The sequence below is a fragment of the Geospiza fortis genome, unplaced genomic scaffold (genome assembly GCF_000277835.1).
Source record: "Geospiza fortis unplaced genomic scaffold, GeoFor_1.0 scaffold23, whole genome shotgun sequence".
Lineage (NCBI taxonomy): Eukaryota > Metazoa > Chordata > Aves > Passeriformes > Thraupidae > Geospiza > Geospiza fortis.
This window is the reverse complement of record NW_005054303.1, coordinates 9,537,296-9,558,582: the sequence shown is the minus strand read 5'-3', so window position 1 is coordinate 9,558,582 and position 21,287 is coordinate 9,537,296. Positions and strand designations below refer to the sequence as shown.

The window sequence follows — 21,287 nt, the reverse complement described above, 5'->3', positions numbered from 1 at the left end:
GGTGTGTGGAGAGAGGGTGCTGCGGGGATGGGGCACATGGCAGGAGGGAAAGGGCGCTGGAAGAGGCGTGGACAGGGACAGGGCGAAGGCCCTGCGGTGTGGGATCAAGGATAGAGCACAGGGATGAGCGACCCAGCGGAAAAGGACCTAGGGGTGCTGATCGACAGCGGCGGAACACGAGCCCAAGGCGTGCCCAGGTGGGTAGGAAGGCCAGTGGCATTCTGGCCTCTGGCGGGAATAGTGTGCCCAGCAGGACCAGGGAAGTGATCGAACCCCTGTGCTGGGCACTGCTGAGACCGCACTTTGGGTGCTGTGCCCAGTTCTGAGCCCCTCAGTTCGGGAAGGACATTGAGGGGCTGGACCCCAGCCAGGGAAGGGCAGCGGAGCCGGGGAAGGGTCTGGAGCACAAATCTGCGGCTGTTTAGCCTGGAGAAGGGGAGGCTCAGGGGGGACATTGCCGCTCCACAACTCCTTGACAGGAGGGTGGAACCAGGTGGGGGTCGGGCTCTGCTCCCAGGGAATAAGTGACAGGACGAGGGGACACAGTCTTCTGCTGCACCAGGGGAGGTTTAGGGTAGACGTAAGAAAGAATTTTCTCGTAGAAGGGGTGATGAGACATTGGAATGGACTGGCCAGGGCAGCGGTGGAGTCGCTGTCCCTGGAGGTGTGTGAGGAAAGGCTGGCCCTGGCACTGAGTGCCATGGTCTGGGTGACAAGGTGATGTTCAGTCATAGGGTGCACTCAGGGGTCTTAGAGGTCTTTTCCAGCATAATTGATTGTGTGATTCTGTGAGTTCAGGGGCAGGGCATGGGAACAGTGGGCAATGTGGGGAACGGATGGGGAGATGCTGTGCCACGGGGTGGGGTTGTGGGGATGCTACAGGGGAGTGAGGACAATGTATAGGGGAGATAAGGACACTGTGCTGCAAGATAAGGACAATGAGTAGGGAAAAGGGTGCTGTGCAAAGGGTGTGAGGACAGACTGTGGAAAACCATGTGGTGCAAAGAAGGGATATGGACGGTGCATGTGGGAACTGGTGCTGCACAGAGTGGAAATGGGAGAGGCAATGCATGAGGAGAAGGAGCACATGCTGTGCAGGGTGAGAGAAATGGGGTGGAGGAGGCTAGAATGAATAGAAAAGAGCTGTGCAGGATTAGAGAGATGCTCTGAGTGTGATGGAGTACATGTGTGAGGGACTGGGGCGGATGTGTGAGAAAGTTTGGGGCTCTGTGGAAGGGCTGGGTGCACATGAAATGGGGAGGTAGATGAAATTATTTGGGATAGAGGACAGGAAAGGTTGGGTTGGGTGTTTAATTGAGAGAGGGAACGCATAGGGGCACAAGGAGGAGAAACAGGCTGCACATGCAGGGTCAAGAGTCTCCTGTCAGTAGTTGGGTTGGGGTGATTGTGTGAATGCTCTGTAGGTTAAAACATGGAAAAAAGCCACATCAAGAAGACAACAATATTTTAGAAGGGGAGAGAAGGAAAATGGGTGTGGGGAGGATGTCATGTTTGAAAGGGGAGAGATGGAAAATCTGTACAGGGAATGTGTATAAGGAGAAAGAAACATAAGCAAAAACATAGGAAAGAGCTTAGCAGTGAAACAAGTGGCTCTGATGGATTGTATAGCTGTGGGGAAGAAAGAGGAATTCTTCCTGTGGTGGAGAATGCAGCACTGCAAATTGGAGTTTGGGAGTTTACTGTAGGCTAGGAGTTGTCTGATGCCATTCCTGTCTTCCAACTCAGGGTGCTGGCATTACTTTTTTTACAGCCTATAAGCAGCTCTTGCATCCTTCATTTTTTCCTGTTTTGATGTGGAGACTACATTTTTAAGGGCTTGTTCTGCTTTTTCCCTCCCACCCAAAATTATGCAGGACAGATGGCATGCAAGCTAGAGCTCATTTTGGGATGCCTTTATCCTTAAAAAATAAATCTAAGGAAAAAAAAGAAATGCACCATACTGAGGCTTTTTCATGGATGAATTGCACAGTACTTAATAAAATTTCTTTAAGGTATAGCCTTTCTTTTTGTGTAAGTCTTGAGATGTGATAGTAGGTCTTGAGTCTGTGATTTTGTGAGTGCAGGCCCTGTTTCACACCAGAAATATTTTAAGGAAATTAGGATATGGATGACTTATGCTGGTACAGTTCTTTACATTCCAAAACAGATGCTTCTGTTGTGAATATTTTTTTTCCCTCAACATAAACTGAGTGATGTAAGCTAATCTGAAAAGATGTATTTGTGCTGCAATAACACTGTCCTCATCATGTGTGCTTGTCTATTAATGTGTTTATGACTGATCAAAATCCTCTGGAATGGGGAGTAAAGTCATTTACTGTGTAAGAAGGACTTTCTATCTCCCCAAAGGGTGGAGAATTTACAAAGGAATGTATATTTCTTTTAAGTCAGAAAGCACATACTTTCTGAAAGCAACATTTTCTGGTAAGTTACACCTTTCAGTGACTTTTGATTATATTAGTAAATTTCCACTAAAATTGAATGAAATGCCTTGGTCTGAGGCTCCTTGGACTGTGGTCTGATGATCTCAGAGAGTGTTACTGTGTGGAGCATTTGCAGTGTCAGAGGTGCCTGGGGTGCTGGTTTTGAGTCCCTGGCTCATGGTTGGTGGGGCTGGGTGTATTGGAGAATGTTATCTGAGGTTTGCAAAGGATCAGGGATGTCAGGCTCTTTATTGCAGGGCTGGGAATTGAACAGGGCTTTTGGTATTTGGGGAGTTCAGAGCTACTGGTTGTGCAAAAATATTCCTCAAATCCTTTCAAGATCCACAGCAGCTTCTCTTGGTGTGTTATTACATGTTGCATACAGATGAATTTATTTTCACCTTCATCCTAAAAAACCAAAAGGGAGTGGAAAACACTGAGACACTGATTTTTTTCTTTTTTACATGCAGAAAAACCTTTTATTCAGCCAAGCTACATGTTAAGATTTCAGAATCTTGAATCTGTTACTGAAGGAGTGAGTCCTCTGCTTCTCCATATTAATATGAAATGGCCAAGTCCTTGCTAATAAGTCATATAGAATCCCTATAAAACATTGGAAATCCCTTCTTTCATCCTCTCAGGGTTGGAGGAAGGTGTGAGATCACAGTTAAGTTTTCTGTGGCAGTATTTACATTGAGCTAATTATGTGCCTGGTGTGGGAAGCCTCAACACTGATGCCTTCCAAAGAGAAGTTTGATGTAGCCAGTGTTTTCCAGTGTAGATGTATGAGTCCTTTGAAAGGTTTCTTTCCATTTTTTTTGATGTTTTAGCAGCTGAGATTTTGGTGTGCTGAGAAAGCCTGGGCTTGTGCTTGGCTGTGAATGAGGGGGTTTGCTTTGCTCTCCATGAAGTCTTGGGAAAATGCAGGCTAGTTAAGTTTGTTGGACAAGAGGATAGAATCATAGAATCATTTAGGTTGTAGGAGAAGATATTTTTAGGTTTTTTTGACTTTTAAGATTATCAAGTTCAGCTGTTAACCCAGCACTGCCAAGTCCATCACTGAGCCATGTTCCTGAGTGCCACATCTACATGCACAGGATGAGCCAAAAAGGTAGAAGTAGTGAAGGACAAAAAATATGTGTTCTGCACAGGTAAATATAGGGTGACAGTGCTTTTTGGCAAAGTGGCTTGCCTTGAAGATCCTTTGGAGCTTTCTAAGGAAGTTGGTAAGTGGGCAAAGCAGATGGTTGGATTTTCAAGGGAAGGCCAGCAAGATTTTTTCACCAGAAGCCTTTTTGGTAAGTGGACAAAGCAGAAAGTTGGATTTTCAAAGGAAAATCAGCAGGATCCTTCACCAGAATATTTTATAGAATCTGAGCTGTCGTTGATAAAGAAAAGTTTTTACAGAGCAGAGTAGCTCTTCAAATGCCAGCAAATATACTCTAGAGAGTACAGAAGGAGGTGCCAGTGAAATTCCACAGAATCTGGATTGATGATCTGGAAGACAGGTGACTGGTGAGTTAATGAGGTTTGTGGGCAATACTGAATTATTTGGGGTAGTAAAGACTGTAGAAGGACCTGTTGCTTTTAGTGGATGGGTGGTAGGATAGCAGATGGGATGAAGAATTGCTGTGAGAGTTAGCATTGTTCCTTTCTTCCTCATGTGGGATGGTTTCTCCTTCTACATCCAGACTGGCTAGGGTAACATTGGAAGGAAATCCCTAGGTCATAATGGATAGCTTTATAAAAATAAATGGCTCAATGTTCATTCATGGTACAAAAGACCCTGGGTGGGGAGGGGAATGTTAGAAGTTAAAAGAGCATATGAAGCATGTCTGTACACAGCATTACCTCCAACTGACGTGCTGTGTGCAGCTCTGGTGGGTTTCTTTTTTCTTCCCCCTTCCCAGGAAAACCTCTAATAGAGCTAGAAAAGATACAGAGAGGAAGATGGAGTGATTAAGAGGAGAGCTTCCTGAAGAGCTTCTCAGACTGACTGAATAGACTCAGCCTCTTCAGACTGGAAAAGAGATGATTGAATGGGGCCATAGTAGAGATTTGTAAATGCAGTAAAATAACACAAGGATGAGCAGCTGCTCAGGGTCACAAAATGCAAAAGCTGGGGAATGCTAAGAAATCAAGCAGCTAACTGATTGCAAAGGTAGTGGGTAGGAGGTGCAGAAGCATTGGGAGCTTTGGTTGGTTTTGGTTTTTACAGAAGCCCCCATGTGAATCTGAAGTTGTGGATGTTAAAAGTTTACATGAGCTTAAAATGATTGGGCAGACAGAATAAAAAGGTATCATGGCCATTAATAAAATGCATTATTTCTGGTTCAGGAAATCCTTGAGCCACAGATCTCTAGAAACTGGGATATTATATGAGACAACTATCACAACAAGCTTTCTTCCTGTGTTTTGTGCTACCCTTGTAGGCATGTATATTGATGGGCTTTCTCATTCAGAGGTAGGATACTGGACTAGTCTTTCAGTCTGATTTGGCACAGCTGTTCTTTTGAGACTTCACAGGAAGATCATGTTCTTTGAGCTTTACAGAGCTAATCCCACCATTCCTTTCAATGCTGTCTGTCTGAAACACTGGCAGGTTGGCTCTTCTTGCAAGGTACCTGTCACTTCCTGGGTTGTGAACTGGTAAGTTATTTCACTAGCAAGGGAACAACCCCTTCTAGAAGGAGCTGCTATGTATTGTTTTGTTGATCTTTTGAGAGGGGAGCCCTCTGAAAGCTTTGGTATGCTCCATACTGGTCTAGTTGGTCGTAATTCTTAATTCTGCTGTGAGTGGTCACAGTCAGGAAAGAATCCAGCCTCAACACTCCACCTTAGCTGTGTTACTGTCTTGAAGCTTGTGAAGGCTGCCTTGAAATTTGGTTTGTGAACCTGACTAATTTGACCCTGGATAAGTCAGGTATTAGTGGAGAAGGGTTAGTATGCTTATTTTAGCTCCAAGGAACTCTGTTGATTGCACAGAAAGTGCTTGAGGCATGTACTTTTCCTAGCTGAGTCTAGTTTTGAACAATAACTATTCACTTTATAATTGATAGCCAGTTCAGACTAGCCAAAGAGATTGTTTGCTCTGATTTCTTAACTTAAATTTGGAGAGCTTTTGAATCCTACTAATTGGAATGAATGTGTCTTGCTATTAATTTTTTGTCATACCCAAGTTCTTAACAGCCTATCAGTTGCTAGATTTGAACACATCCCAGCAGGAAGTACAGCAATACAGGGTCTGAGAGTGAGCTACATTTCTGCCTCTGCATTATGCTATAATTGCATCCTGGAGGATGGAGTTATACTGAGCCCTTTCCCAGTTTGCACTGGTTTGATGGCTGCTGCTTTTGTAGAAAGGCAAGTTAGGAGTTGTGTGCCATGTCTGGAGTTCTCTGACTGCTCTTTCACTGTGTGTGGGTGGGAGTCCCCTGTCCTCTGGTAATTGTTAGGAGGAAGTGTTTTCACAAGTTTTTTTTTTTAAGCTGACAGGAGAAAAACTGAAGCTGAAGAGAGTGAGACAAAGCTGACCATGGAGCAAACCTGACTGCCCAGATCTCTCTTCAGGTTTTTGTTTAAAGAAGCTGAGAAAGGTGAAAGCTGGGACTTCTGACACTAATCAAAGGAGAAGAAAAGTCCCACCTGGGAAGGTTGATGTGCAGGCAGCATAGCAGCAAGCTGGAAGATGTAACTGAGAAATACAGCACAAAGAAACGATGCTGCAAGGCGTACTGAGCTTGTGATCCTCAAGCATATTGTCTGGGGAGGCTCAGCTTCTTTTGTTCCAGAAATTCCCTTTAAATGCTTGGTAGTAAGTTGAGAAAAACAGATCTGATAAGCTTCTTGGTCACAAACCAGGTACTGCTGGTTCTTGCTGTTCCTGACCAGCTTCTCTCTGGGGTTCCCCCAAGGCTGCCCATGGCCCAGGAGCCCATCCCAGTCCTCAGGGATGTCAGCCCCTGTCCCAGGGACTGCACACCAGAGCCAGTCTCCAGCTCCCCACTGCCTTGCCTTGCCCACCCATGGACCCTGTAGAGCCAGGCCCATGTGCTGTGTGGCCTCAGCCCATCCTTGTGGTCCTCTTTGGACATTCTGGGGCTGTGTCTGACCTTGTTCCCCTTGCTGGGCCTGACCCTGACCCCCCCTGTGCAGCCTGATGTCCTGCCTGGCCTCAGCCCATCCCTGGAGGTGCCTGATGCCCTCAGCTCTGCCTGTCCCTGCCCTGCTATAGAATTCAGAGTCACATCTCTAGTACAAATTTAAATGAGAATTATTAATAAATCTTTTAACTTACTTAGTGACTAAGCCTGGAGGTTTTAGGGCAGTGACAAATACACAGGCACAGTCGCAGAAACAGGATTCTGCAGTGGGCATTGCCAGCATCAGTTCTCCAGCCCTGAGTCAGGCTCTCTGGCTCTGGTACAGCAATCATGCATTAACACTCTGCATCTCCAAATGTACATGAGTTTGCAGTGCACTAATTTGAGGCTGGTGGGAGATTATCTTCTTGCTTTTGCTCATAAGGGGAAAGGGAAATTGTGAACTGGTAATCCTTAACACACCAACAAGTGTTTGTTAAAGTTTTTGGTGTAGGAGGTTCCACAACATTTGTAAGTAGCCTGCTTATTACAGGGTTTTTTTTTTGCAAGTGAATTATAATGAAGTTACTACAGAGACCCATTAGCACTGCCAAAAATCCTGAATGTGTACTCTCACTCTTCAGTGTCCCATGACAGATTTAATGTATCTCTGGCTCTTTAGTAAAGCTGTGGTATGCTCAATGTTTTAGGTATACCTGTGGGAGCTTACAGAAGTATTTTCTTTACTATTTTATCCTTAAAATCTTTGTTTTCACATCAAGGCATGTGAGCTACATTGACCTCGCATGCACAACTTGACAAGAGTTTGCCTTGATCTAAATATTTGTCTTGTGGGGATTGTGGACATGAAAAGTTATGGCCAGCAAACTGGAAAGAAGAGAGAGACTGACTACACAGAAAAAAAAACTTATGTACAATTTAAGCTGAGCTTACTAGTCATTCATCTTCTCTACCTTTTTGTCCTGTAGAACTTTTTAAGATGACCAATTACTGTCAACAGTGATTGCTAGTGAGACATTTGGGAAAGGGGATGAACTCTGTATTTCTGTAGGATTCTGTGCTTTTGTCTACTTGGTTCTTATGTACAATAAAGGATTCTTGCGTATTTTCAAATATTAAAAAAGTGAAAGGAGTAAGGGTTTTGTTTTTAATTGGTAGTTGTTAATTGGTTTCTCTGTAAGGTATTGATAGACCAAGTCCTGACATTAAATGTTTCTTACAGTGCAGCCTCACATAGTCCTGAATTGGGCTCTGCCAATAATACACATGCTAAACTTGAAATGAAAACACTTGGAACTGAAAAGTTAAAATAATATTAATACCTACAAGTTTCCTTATATTTGTGGCCCAGATTTTTAGAGATGACACTTTTTAATGGTTAATTTTAAGTTACGCACAGTGGTCATGATGTCAGTTGCAATACAGAGAAAGGAAATAAAAGTATGCTGGATTTGCAGACCCTTTGATGGAAATCCTGAAGAGTATTTACCTGATTTACCCTGTGCCAGATTACAAAACTAATTCATAATCATGCTGTGTTGGGAAGGAAGAGGGGGCACTTCCACCTAAAATAATCATCTGCTGTATGTTTCAGTGAGAGGAATCAAATCATTTTTGCTTCTCTCCCTGAATCCTCCAGGTGGCAATCGTGCACCAGAGTTAATATGAAGCTTTTTCTGGCCTTTAGTCTTTTCCACATTGTCCCTGGGATGGCAACAACAGAGGGTGCTGCTGTCAGCTATGGCAGTGCAGAGTAGTGCACATAACTTGGATGCAGACTGATTTCATAGACTTGAGCAGTCCTAAGTTGGGTTGTGGTGGATACAAATATATTTATCTCTACAGTTGGTAGTTAGGAAAATAAGCTATGATGGAATAGATTTAAGGTTTGTCTATGTAAGTTTATGTGGCAGTGAAAATAAGCTATGATGGAATAGATTTAAAGTTTGTAAGTTTAAGTGGCAGTACTGTTTCAGCAGGCTCTGGTGCCTGCAGACCTGTTCATTTTCCTGGAAAAATTAGTGAGAGAAGAATTGTTTCAGTTACAAACTTCAGAACTTGAATCACATAATTTTACCTTTATAGGTATGATTTGTAGTGGGATGTTTACTTACCCCCCTTTTTACTTGTATGGTCTAACTTCATTAGGAAACTCATTAATTTTTAATATTAGATTACCTTGTCTTCCCCAATTATGAAGACATTGGTGTGATGCAGTCTGCATTTTTTATCAGACTTTACCAGATTTTATGCTCTATCTGTAAATACATATATTTGAAATAGAAGGTTTGCCCCTACCTTGTCCTGAAGAAAGGACTGGTGGCTTTTGGGTTTAATTTTACAGGGAAGGATTTTGGTAGGATTGGTCCTATCAGATAGCAGGTGCACTTCAGTTCAGGTTACAAGCAGCTTCATTCCCTGTCTTCACTTGCTCATTTACGTAGAGGAAGCAAAATCTGTAATGCTGGGACTGAATCTGTTTCTCTTCCAGGTGTTGAATCTGAAACTCATCATGTCCCTACCTGACAGAAAAGTGCCCTTTAAGCTGCAGATGCCCAAGTGGCTGCTCTTTACCTCCGCTGTGTGCAGTGATTTGATAAGTGCTGTTCCTGTTACCTGTGGGTTTTTGTTGCTGTTCAGGATTACCCCAGACTGCAAGCCTTGCTTGCACCTTTTGCAGCTTGAGGAGCAGTTTTATAGAGAAGCAGAGTGATGTGACTTTGTTAGGGAGTTGGTGGAGCAAAACAGAAGCTGCTGAAGTGCTTGTGCTGTGAGCAGCAGAGTGGGAATGGCTGATGGAGGGATAGTCACTGTAGAACCATGTAATTGTTTAGGTGGAAAAGACCTTTAAGATTGTAGAGTCCAGATGTTAACCCAGCTGTTAACAAGTGTTAACAAGTAGTTTTAACACTTGAATAATGCAGGGTTATTGTCTGGGTCTGGACCTGTGTGAGCTTAGACTGAGTACCATCAAATTTCCAGACATGATCTCCTGCATCTTCAGGTCTGTTGTGTTAAAGCAGTGTAACCCACTGAGAGGACTACAAAAAAACTGGAGTAGCTGTATTTCTGAGCTGCCTAACACATCTCTCCACACCTTCTGTTGTCCAAAATTTCATGTAAATATCCAAAGCAAACTTGAAAAGGAAGCTTCAATTAGTGAAGCTGCAAATCTGAGTGAGTTTCTAAAAGTAATCATAGAGTCACAGAATATCCTGTGTTGGAAGGGGACTCACAAGGATCATGAAAGTCCCTGCACAGGACACTCTAAGAATCTCAGCAAATGTCTGAGAGCATTGTCCAAATGCCCCTTAAATTCTGCCAGTCTTGCTGCTGTGGCCACTTCCCTAGGGAGCCTGTTGGAGTTCCCAACCATCCTCTGGGTGAAAACCTTTTGCCTAAAAGCCAACCTAAACCTCTCCTTCCCCTTCATGCCATTCCCTCAGGTCCTGGACAGGTCACCAGAGGGAACAGCTCAGTGTGTGCCCTTCCTCTTCCCCTGGAGGAAGTTGTACCTGCAGTGAACTCTCCCCTCAATCTCCTCCAGGCTGAACAGACCAAGAGCCCTCAGCTGCTGCTCATGTGGCCTTCACTGTCTTCATGGCCCTCCTTTGGACGCTGTCATGGCTTTATGTCTTCTTAACATTGTGGTGCCCAAAACTGCCCCCAGGACTGGAGGTGGGGCTGCCCCAGTGCAGAGCAGAGTGGGACAGTCCTGTCCCTCACCTGGCTGGTGATGCTGGGACACAGCTGTCCCAGATGCTCTGGTGATGTCCCCAGGACACAGCTGGCCCTCCTCAGCAGGTGGCTTGAGTAGATTACAATGGACCTTGGCAGGCACCACCTCATGGAGGAGTGCATTTGAGATGCCTTAGGGAAATGGTAGTGTTAATGTTGAAATTTTGGCAGGCAGTGCTTGAAGACACCAAATACTTCTCAGATATATTTTTGTATGTCTTGAAAGCTGAATGTGAAAAACCAAAAGCCTGCTTAATTCACTTTTGAAGTTCTGGGGGAAGAATGGAAAAGGTCAAGAAATGTAAAAATTGCAGTTAAGCTGAAATGTTAATTTGGTTGTGCCTAGCAATTGCTGTTCCTTTCCTTTGTACTTTTTAAATTGCTAGCTTTGTAGGGATTTTTGTCTTTAAATGAATTTGATGATTTCAGTTTTCTTTTTTTAAGAGTTTATCTTTTTATTACCCAGCTGAACAGTTATGATAATGAGTTTGGTTTGCATTTTGCTTGTAAGATTAAAGCTGATGGTGAGACTACATAGTCAATGGCAACATTAGTTTGCAGTTCTGAGAGTGTAAGTGCTCAACAGACTAGTTTTCTGTCAGTTTTCAAAGACAAATGCTAAGCAGAGATGTTCAGCCTTTCCAGTTAACTTGCTGAAAAATGGGTACATCAATTCTGATAGCAGAATCTGTCTTTCAGAGAGCTCTGCTGGTATCTGCTGCAGTCTCTATAGCTTGGAAAGAAATTACTTTATGTATGATGTTATAGCTTGATGGCTAATGAAAAAGAGTCTTAAAGAACAAAATCATTGAAATCTCAACTTAATTCCATTTTGTTTATATAATTTGGATTTTAACTCCTGAGTAAGTTACATTATTTAGTTATTAGTATTGTTTATCACCACTGTAAGATTGTTTTGTGCAAGCTTTTTAGTAGTAACAGGGAAACATTTGGAAGTGCTGTCTTACCAATGATAGTCCAAAGCAGTTCAGTATTTTGGTTTATTCAAGGATAGAGGGGACTGGGAAGTGGAGCTTTTGTGTACAGGAGGGGCCAAAAGTGCCTTTGACACAAGTCCTGGGTGAACCCTCTGCCTCCAGCCTACTTCCTCCTGCTCCTGCCTTGTGGTTGGTGTCCTCCTCCCATGTACTGATGCTCTAGTGTGGGCTCTCGTGCTGCAAATCAGACTAGTGAGGAAGCTTGTAGTAAAGCAAACCTTAATAAAAAAAGAAAGGAAAATGGGAGGTGGAATTTCTGTTTAGATTTGCTACTGAAGAAAAGGAATGTAAAACTATTGCCATTTTCTGCCAGGTAAACCATTCTCACTAAATGTACACAAAAAATGTTATGCCTTCTTTTGTAGCTTGGTAACCTCTCTCTGGTTTGCTGCATTGGTTTGTTTTCAAGTGTTTGTGGAAATACAAGGGTGTACCTGTAAGAAGTGCAAGGAGACATTGCTGTCTCTGGTAGTCAAACACAGAGTTGGGAGAGTTACCTCTGTACCCAGTGAGGAGATCACTATTGAATGTTTTTCAGTTTTTATTAGGATGCAGTACTTAATCTGGGGCATTTAGGTGAGAGCTTGTTATGTGAGGTTGTTGGTCGGAGACAAGGGACGACACAAACTCACTGAGTGTCTTGGACAAACAATGTGTTTTGTTGTTCAAATCTTCTTTTTATAGGGAGTTTGAATTTCCCCGACTCAGGGCTGGGATCTCTCTCTGCCCAGATCTCTGGCCAGCGGTGTTTCTGCGCCTAGGCTTGAATGGGGATGGCTGAGGGTCCCTGTATAGGTTTGAATCCAGCCTATCTGGGGACTGTTCATCTTTTTTTTGGAACCAACCATGCTAGGCAGATTGGATTAGTGTTATATCTAGGTTTACCTTGTCCAGCTACAGTGTGACAGCACTGCCACAAGAGCTGATTATTGTTTGTTAAAGGATCTGTTAATGAAGTGAAGTTGGTTTCCGTTGTGGATAGCACTGGAAACCTAATTTAAAAGTTATATGGAAAAAAATAAGCTTTGAAGGCTGATAGTAATTCTGCAGGAATATTAGCTTTTCTAGGTTTTGGTTTTGTTTTGTTTGTTGTTTTTTTTTCTCAGTATAGATGTACATTAAGTTCAACTGAGAGGAGCTAAAAAAGTCTCATAAGAGCAAACAGTTTAGGTCACAGTTTCTCATCAGTTGTACCTGCCATGGAAGTATCTTATTCAGGTGTGTACAAGAAATGCCCTGAACTGCTTTAAAGGGTGACTTCATTGCCCTCTCTGTGTCTATCCCAAAGTCTTTCTAGTTTGTTCTGAAGAGCTAGTTTGAGAGGAGGAAACAGCCACAAGAACTTGAGGAAAAGCTGTAGGCATCGTAGACAACAAGATGGCTTTCCCCCCTATCCTGAAGACTTGAATTAAGTAGAGCTCCATTACTAACAAATTGCTTGTTTTCAATCCTGTGCAATTTAGCTTTTTGGTCTCGCTTGCTGTTAAGCTGATAGATTCAGATATCCTGCTTGAGGTACCCTGATTGTTTTTAAAAAAACCTTCCTGCTTTAGTGGGAGACTGTTTTTGTCCTTGGTAGTTTAATTCCCTGTTCTGCAAGATGGGTTTGCATGACTAGTTCTACTGACTCCCAGCAATCTTTGCATTCATGCTGCTTAGCATTGACATGGATGCCCAAGCCAGCCTCTAGTTTATGCTGATTTACAGCTCAGACTTCTTTTAAGTCTCCAACCTTTCGGGGTGTAAAAGTAGCAGTTCCAGACTTGCAGTTTTTGTAGCCTGAGTGTTGCTGTGTTTACCTAATGACAAACTGAAGTTACTTTAAAATAAGTGTTATGTCTGTAGTAGCCGACACAGTCATTATTTAATGCTAAACATGTTTTATATTCAGTAAAGCCAATAATTACCTATTAAAATTCTATAAATTCTTAATTGAATATTCTTCAGACAAAAATACTAACTAAGCAATTTTTTCCTCCATTATTTTGAGAAATGTTTTACAGTACTGATTTTCATGTTCTGCTTAAAATAGACATTGGGAGATTTTTGTAGTTTCTTTGGAACTGAGGTTGAGAGGGCTTATGGAGCCATGTAATTCTTATGGTATTCTGAAAAAGAAATAATTTGCACAGTATTGGTACTTGATGTCTTAAGTACTTTAAGACCTTCTTAATGTAGTTTGGCATGTTGTAGATTATACAGATACAGACTATATTGGCAAAATAAGTTTTATTTTAATATTTTAATTAAGTTAATGTCTGGTGTGTGTTTTTTTCCCCCTAACAGGTGCAGGGAAAACACCGACTTTAGGAGGAGGATTCCACGCCAACCTGGGAAAGGAGTCACGAGCAAAAACTCTACAGAATGGTACTAGCAAGTTTTAGTCTTGCTGATATGAATTCTTTTTATTAATATGGTCGATACAATTAATTTTTAGTTTTGAATGTGACCTCAAAACCTTGGCGGGCCCCTCATTATTCAGTGGACAAGTCTGCTTAGTGCTGATTTTTCATTGTGCTCTCATTTGGCTGCTACACCTGATTTATGAGTTCATGTGGCTGACTGACAAAGGGTAATGGCACCTGACAATATTACTGTGGTTTAAAAGGGCTTTTTCAAGGTTGACATGCCCATTGCACCTTTTTATTATCTGTTAAACCTATTGTGGCTTTTTATTTAGTCCATTTTCAGGGTTCTTGGAATACTTTATTCATGTTTATTTAAAAGTATAGTTCTTCAAATATTTTTGGTCTTAAGCAATGCAAGTGTGAGATAATGCATATAAGTAATCATGTGCTTAATATGGGATCATTGAATAGAGAGAGGAAAAATGGAAAAAAGGTTTTAGCGCACAGATGACATTAAAATAAATATTCTCATTACATGCTTTACATTTTAATTGAGATTTCCATATTCTACACTCTTTAAAGAGGATGAATAAAACCAGCTTTTATTCCAGGAGCAGAATGGTCTTCCAGTTTGCTGTTGCTCATATCAAGGGACAGGAGTTGTCATTTTTTGGTTAATTAATACTCCTGTCTCATGACTCTTGGAGATGACAGCTGATGGACTGTCATAGCAAAGTCTCAGAAGCTGACATGTAATTAACCATGGATGTAAATGGGTTTTATGATAAGGTACTCATTTGGGGGAGATATTTTAGGGAAAGGTATTTTCCTAAATTAATCTTACATTTGCAACTCAACACAGAAAAATCTTGCCTATATTATGCCTCTGTAGGTATATGAAGAGTAAGATTGATCTGGTATTGTATCTTCATAGGTATGGAGAGGCTAGGATTGATCTGTGTCATTGAAGTATAGTCAGATTACTCTACTCAGCATTATTCAGCTGATATATATACAGGTTGTTTTATATACAGAATGTTTTATTCAGCTGTTTTTACTTAAGAGTATTGAGCCCTGTTTGTTTGGCAAAGTAAAGCTTGCACTTTAGGTGAGCTAGTGTCAGTGTCAGGTCTGAAGTTACTATCTTTGGAATTTTAAATTTCCTGTCTAACATGTAACCTATATAAGCAGTGGGATAAGCCACTGAACTTGATGAAGTCTGGTTTTGGATTAAGGCACTTTAATCAAAACTGTAATTTTGAACAGGCATTTTAAAAATAAATTGGCTTTTTGTGCATAAGAACTTCACAGTTGTCTGTAATTGTAAAAAGTAAAATGCTGATGGAAGGAAATCTGTCTTGTTGCTTCGTGGAGTGTTTGAATCCTTCAAAAGCCCTTTTGGTTATGCCAAAAGGTAATCACAAGTAAAGACAGTGTAGGCGTTTTTCTAGAATCTAAACACAGCTTTTTTCTTGGATGAGTGTTTGCGGGGAATATGTCTGAGCATCTTCCTTCCCCACAGCTTTTGTGTGGGGGGCCTCCCTGATCAAAAACAGTGATTGTGACTTGGCTAAAGTATATCAGCACTGTATACAAAAACATTTAGTTGCTTTACATGAACTTATCTCCCAAACAGTCTTGAAATAGGAAAATAATTTGTCTTTTTAGTTACACTTCTCTGAAGCTCTTTGCAGGTTTTCTTCTATGTTTTTTTCCTCTGTCTATCCATTATATAAGGAGCAAGTGTTTGGTCTTTGATTTCTGTAGCCAACCTGCATTTGTCATGCTGCCAATCTATCTCTGGGAAAGTTCTTTTCAGTGAGCTAAGTGATGTTCTTGCTCAGTCCCAGGCATGACAACAGCAGCTGATATTTCAGGTAGAGCAATTGGTGTTTGAAAGCCTTTTCTTTTCTGTCGCTGAATAATGAGCCGGTTGTCTGCTGCTTTTAATCACACTTCTGGCTTTACATAGTTTTTAATTGCAAATTGAGCTATGGCAATGAGCTTACAAAATCTCACCCTGTCACTGTGGGCCCATGATCGTGGCTTTTTTTTGGGGTGAAATTATGTTAAATATCCATCATGGTTAGACTTGAAAGTGTAGCAAAGTAAATGAAATTACTGGACGTATTTTAAAGGAGAGGTAGGTATGGAGTGCTTCATTGAATGAAGCTGAAGTGCACTGCTAGTTGGCTGTATGAAAAATGAACAGTTATAAAAATTGCTGAGCTACTTATTTATTTGCTGGTGCCACTCTGTTGGCGTTTCCAAAGTTAACTGTGCTGCAGGTGAAGTGCTGAACTTGCTCCCATGGGGATGCTGGTGCAGGACAGCCTGCGAGGGCGGCCACTGGTGGCTCCTCCTGCTAAAAGGGAGAGCCAGGCCCTGGGAAGCAGGGATGGGCAGTGGATGGAGTCCCCAGAGTGCTGGGGAGCAGCTGAGAGCCCGTGTGTGGTCCGAGACTGCTGGCAGCTCTCGCTCTGCGCCTGCTCTGCTCGCCAGCAACCTGTGGGGAAAGTCCGGCCGTGGAGCAGGGACTTGCTGGGTTTTAAAAACCAACCACCTCCCCCTGCTATCCCTCCTTCCCCCCACTCCTTCCTCATGTGCTTTGGGCCAAATTCTTCTTTACTGTAAAGTCTGTCTTTCCAGGGGAGGTGATCTGGACTCACTGTCTCTTACTTAATTACCAGCAAAGCAGCTGGGCTTGGCTGAGTGTATGATGCTGCTGGTTTTTTTGAGGCTTTTAATGAAAGGATGTTAGAATTTGATGAAGAACAGTTTTGCATTAGAATGCTTAAGGTAATAACTTTTTTTTCCCATGCATTCTAAAGTGAAGAAATGCAAAAGTAAAATCTCCCAGCAACTGCTCATCAGTTCTGGACTCTTCTACAAAATCATGGTGTGCATTGGTGTTTTTATAAATATGTGTATTTATGCTCTAAACAAAGCCATGGGCAAACTCTGACCATTTTGTAGTTTTCAGGTTTGTGTAAGAATGTCCATTACACAGAACAAGTCTCCCTTACCACACATATCTTTGCTGTACCTTTCCTTACTATTTATAATGCAGCAGGGCATGGCTGTTCAGTTTCTCCCTTTCTTTTCTGAACCAGCTGATGTTTGTGTGTGTTTGTTTGGGAATGGCTGCTTACAGCAACTGGAGTCTTGTTTACACTTGCTAAAATATTTATGCAGAGAAGATTTAATACTGTTGTATTTGTTCATAATCACTTTGATTTTTAGAGTGCAGTACTGTGCTAATTGAGTGTATGAAGCTCCACAAGTTCAACAGGCTCAGGCCCACAAAATGTTTTGCATCTGTACATACAGACCTCATTTTTGTAGTAAAAACCTGGACATCTGTGAGATGATGTGGTGTTTCAGCTTCAACTTTGTTTGAATGGATATGGCAAAATAGCTAAATACTACTGTTTTTCTGAAAAAGAAGAATTGTGAGTAAAATACCAGCTCAGAGGGGAGACTCTTTGAGAAGACATGTTCAGAGGAATTTGAGCCTCTTCAAATTTCTACAGTATTGGTCAACACTTACAGTTACTTCCAGAGCTGAAATGCAGAGTGATGTCTCTTTAAATCCCATTTTACAGTTCTGTGCTGCATTACATAATCTCTCTAAATAGCCAGTTTATTCTTGTTTCCTTGCAGGCAATCTGCTCTCGCTGTATCAGTGTCAGAGTCGTTGTTACAGGGGAATTTTTCTTGACTTGGAGCTCTGATACTTTCAGTAGTCTTCAGTGACCAAAAAGAAAAGGGACAGGGGGAGGAGGGTCAATGGCGTGATTATATATATTATATTATTATTGAAAGTTTCAGTTGCAGATATTAAAATTTGGTCTAAACTAAGTTTGAAGATTGCAGCTGCATCTAGCTTAATCCAATTTCTGAACTGTTGTGCTGTGTTTTTAATTATTTCTTTAAATGAATGTGTGTTTTCCCTCAGTCCTCTTAAATACCAAAACATAGCTAACAGTATTTTAATGCTAAATGGGAAAGTGTTTCTGAAGATGGTCTGTAATGCATTTTTTACTGTTTGCATTTACACTATTTGTTTAATTCTTTAACATTTGTTGTCATCACTCATTTTATAGCTGGTTTGTTACAAGTGATTATGGAGGGATCTGGTTCCTCCCAGAACCATACATTGTGAATTAAAAAAGGACAATATATTACACATGTGAAGAACAGAAGTATCCAAAGGGGAGGAACAGAGAGCAAAACTAGAACAGCAAGGGAAGGGAGAATAGTGGAATCCTAGAATAACTGAGATTGGAAGAGACCTCTGGAGGCTGACAAAATGGCTTTGAAATTGCATTAAGCTGCTGAGGGCCTAGAGCAGCTGAACTCCAGCTATTACCAAGGAAGGATAGGACAGTTTCCCTGGTCAACCTGTTCTGCAATGGTTGGCTACCCTCACTGTGAGGAATTTTTTCCTTGTGTCGAGTCAGAACTTATTTTGATGAAATGCAACTCTTGCTTTTTGTCCTTTTGCTGTGCATTTCTCATGAAGCAGCTCTGGCTGCATCTTTATAAGCTCCTACTGCAAAGCTGAAGGCACCAAAGAGAATTCTCCCTCAGCTTTCTTGAGAGTCAGCAAATTCATCTGTCAGCCTCATCCACGTGCTGCAGTCTCCAAATCATCACAGGGACTCTTTGCTGGACTTGTTCCAATATGCCAATGCCTCTTCTGCAGAGGAGCTCTGAACTGGACAAAGTACTCTAAATATAGTCTCATAAGTGCTCAACAGGGGATGATAATCACTTCTCTGGACCTGCTGGCTGCAGTTTTAATAATGTGGCTCTGGGATGAAATTAACCTTCACCACTGTGATTGGGTGCTGCTGAGCCATGGTCAGCTTTTTGTCCATGAGGAAACTAGACCCTTTTCTGCAAAAAAGTCAAACAGAGTCCAGCCTCTGCTTTTGCCCTGCAGTTTTTCTGTCCCAGGTGCAGAAAAATTGCATTTGGCTCATGAGGCTTCTGTCAGCTCATTTCTGCAGCATCTTAGGATTCCTCTGAATAGTGGCTCTGCCCATCAGCATATTGGCCACTGTTCCAATGGGATGTCATCTGTAGGCTGGCAAAGGAAACCTCCTGGCCTGTTATTCATGTTGTTAATGAAGGCATTAAACAGTATTGATCCCAGTGTAAGTCTGATGGTGAAAGTGCTGAGGACTATCTTTGAACCAGGCCAGCCTCTCACTCAAGTTGCTGTTCACTGGCCTAGTCCAGATCTCTGCAATTTGGCCGCCAGGGAGAATGATGAAATGGGATGAGGGAACAGCTGCAGTTTGAATTTATCTTGACTTCATTCTGGCTGTTGCAGCTGGGCATGATCCACCCTCATTGACTCTGTGCTGGCAATTCCTGGTTACATTCTTGGGTTTTGTCTGTCTGGAAATGGTTTCCAGGTAGATTGTAGCCTTCCAAGAGGCTGAGAGGAGCCTCACTCACCTCTGGAGTCCTACTTCTTCCTCTGGAAGAGAAGCCTGGTACTTGCTGCCTTCAAGTCAGAGAGGACCTCTTTAAATTCCTACAACTTTTTGAAGATGGCAGAGATTACTCTTTTTACTGCCTCCCTTTGCATTCTCAAATATATCTCATCAAGTCCAATTAACTTGTGTGTGTAGATTGTGCTTAAGGGAGCCCTTGCTCAGTCTTTACCATGGATAGTTGCTGACCTATTCTCTGAACCAACTGAAGCCCTCTGAAATCCAGTGTTGTAATTATGCTACCCATCTTTCTCACACCCCTCAAGATCTTGTTTATCTGGGGTTGCTGTAATCAAGCCTTGCCATCAGATTTTACACCCTCCACCACTTCTTCCTTTCCCAAGAGTGGCAGGTGTATCACAGCCTCTGCTTGACCTGTTCCTGATGTGCTCTGGAATTCCACTGGATTGCCTGTGACCCACTATGGTTCCTCAGCTGCTGGGGTGGATGCAGTTCACCATGAGAACCTGGAGGTCTTCCTGCTTTCTAAAGAAAGCTTCATCTTCAGGATCAGATGGTCTATGGGAGGTGCTCGTCACTGTTTCTTTTGGCCTTGCCTCTCATCCAAACCTATTTACTTTTTATTGACCTGTCAATCATTTTTCAGCAGAGCTTCAGACTTTCAGGCTGTTCCTCTGTATAGAATGAATCCCTGTCACCTTCCCTGTCTGTCCTTGTGCAGCCTGTCACCATCCATCTCCTTACTCCAGGCACGTGAGCTGTTCCACATTGTGTCTGTAACTCCCCAGTGAATTTGTAGTTTTGCAGCTGTGCATAGGCTTTGAAGTCTTCCAGACTGTTTCCTTCATCAGATGCAGTCTTTTCTTTGACTCTTCCTCCTGTATCAATTCCTGTCCCTGGCTTTGATTTCAGTAATGAAACTTCTGGTCTAGGCTCTCTGCCATCATCTTGTCCTTGCCTTCATTTCTGTTGTGATAGAAGCTAATCCTAATCCTCTCATATCTCTGTTTATTAACACCACATCGAATTTTCTCTCTTGTTGTCTTTTAAACTAATCATTGCTTAAAGTTCTCCTTTTCTGGTTTGGCCTCATATCTTCCTAAATTTCTTTACTCACTAAGGCTTTGAAAGACTTCCTCTTCTAGCCAGACCATTGCTTCAGTTTTACCCTTTGATCTGCCTACTGCCTTGTCCCTTACGAGTCCTTTCTTACCATTAGCGCTTTCTCTCTCATCCATTGCCTTCATCTTCACATTTCATGTTAACTTTCCCCACCTCTCTTTGAGGATAAGGGGGCATCTTCTCCTTTTCATTTGGGATGATATTACATGTTTTTCATGTGTGAGTGTGTTTGGTTGGGTGGTGGATTTTTTGTTGTTTGTTTTGTTTGGTGGTTGATGTTTCAAGTGCAACCTTTTCCCTTGGTAAACTTCTTCAACCTCAACATACCTCTTCCATCTAGTCCTATGTCATGGCTGGACATGGGTGGCAAAATTTAGATGTCTGTGTGAGCTCCTGTTTCTCATCTCCTTTCAGAGGCTCTGCATAGAGGCAGACAGATTTAGGGTGTGATTAATTTAATCTGAAGGGAAGTCAGTGACTCATTCTCTGAAGCGTCTGTTTCTCTTCACTCACTGAAAGGAAGTCTATATTGACTAAGCCCAGTCACTCATCTCTGAAGATAAGGGTGATGAATTGTAGGCTTTGGTGTCTGCTGAATCTGTCTGTATTTGTGTATCTCCCTGTTGACATAGAGTTAACGTGGCCAGAACTGAACTACAAATTGCATCCAACTGTTCTGGCCCTTTGCATGTTAACAAGTTCAAACTTCTTCCTACTGAGGCCACTCACAGCTTTCTTTCCTCCTGTCTTGTAGATCCACCCTCTCCAGCATCTGCTAAACCATGGATGTGTCCTATCCATAACATTCACATATTTGTTTCTTGAATAAGTGTTTCTTGACTTTCATTACTCTTTCTCTCTCATCAGAACATGCTCCAGAGCCAGGAATGCAGAAAAGTTGTGACCTGGAATGCTAATTCTTTGGTCCTTAACTTCTTCATCAAACAATTTTTAAAGGAATGTTGTTTTCCTTTCACATTTGTGATTGCTGTTACTGATCACACAACAATTCAAGAGGAAACTTCCCTGGTGTTACTGAGCTGTTGTGTTTGACCTCCAGCTTGCTGGA

General features: G+C 42.2%; 1 protein-coding gene across 1 annotated transcript in view; it reads left to right on the top strand.

Annotated features, from left to right (window-relative positions):
* Positions 1 to 178: 178 nt before the first annotated feature.
* BRF1 (BRF1 RNA polymerase III transcription initiation factor subunit) overlaps positions 179 to 21,287 on the top strand; it is a 172,412-nt gene continuing 151,303 nt past the window's right edge. Inside the window, exons 1-2 of the mRNA XM_005417931.3 lie at positions 179 to 197; positions 13,567 to 13,647. The gene's annotated coding sequence lies outside the window, so the exon portion shown is untranslated. The remainder of the gene's footprint in view (positions 198 to 13,566; positions 13,648 to 21,287) is intronic.